The 250-nt window shown below is 72.0% G+C and overlaps 1 protein-coding gene across 1 annotated transcript in view; it reads right to left on the bottom strand.

Annotated features, from left to right (window-relative positions):
* SERPINE1 (serpin peptidase inhibitor, clade E (nexin, plasminogen activator inhibitor type 1), member 1) overlaps positions 1-250 on the bottom strand; it is an 18,588-nt gene that overhangs the window by 6,521 nt on the left and 11,817 nt on the right. The gene's annotated exons all lie outside the window — the stretch shown is intronic.

The raw sequence follows: 250 nt of genomic DNA, 5'->3' as shown, positions 1-250 counted from the left end.
GGGCGCCTGTGGGGGGGGGGGGGGGGGGGCACGAGGGTGTGAAGTTCTGATGGCCCATATGAGTCCTGTCCCCACCCCCAGGAGCAGCTCCTGCAAGCAGGATCCTCGGGTCAGAAGTCTCCCTTCCCTCCCTCCCCGACCCGCGGCGGGTCTCCCTGCTGCTGCTGCTGTACAGCCAAGAGGTCCCCGGAGGGAGGGGGGGGGTGCGCCGGGTGCTCTCCGCAAAGGGCCCCCTCCCTCCCGCCCTCCC

This window comes from Gekko japonicus, unplaced genomic scaffold (genome assembly GCF_001447785.1).
Source record: "Gekko japonicus isolate JY-2015 unplaced genomic scaffold, Gekko_japonicus_V1.1 scaffold2374, whole genome shotgun sequence".
Classification (NCBI taxonomy): Eukaryota; Metazoa; Chordata; class Lepidosauria; order Squamata; family Gekkonidae; genus Gekko; species Gekko japonicus.
Note: the sequence above shows the minus strand (reverse complement) of the source record. Positions and strands in the feature narration are given on the sequence as shown.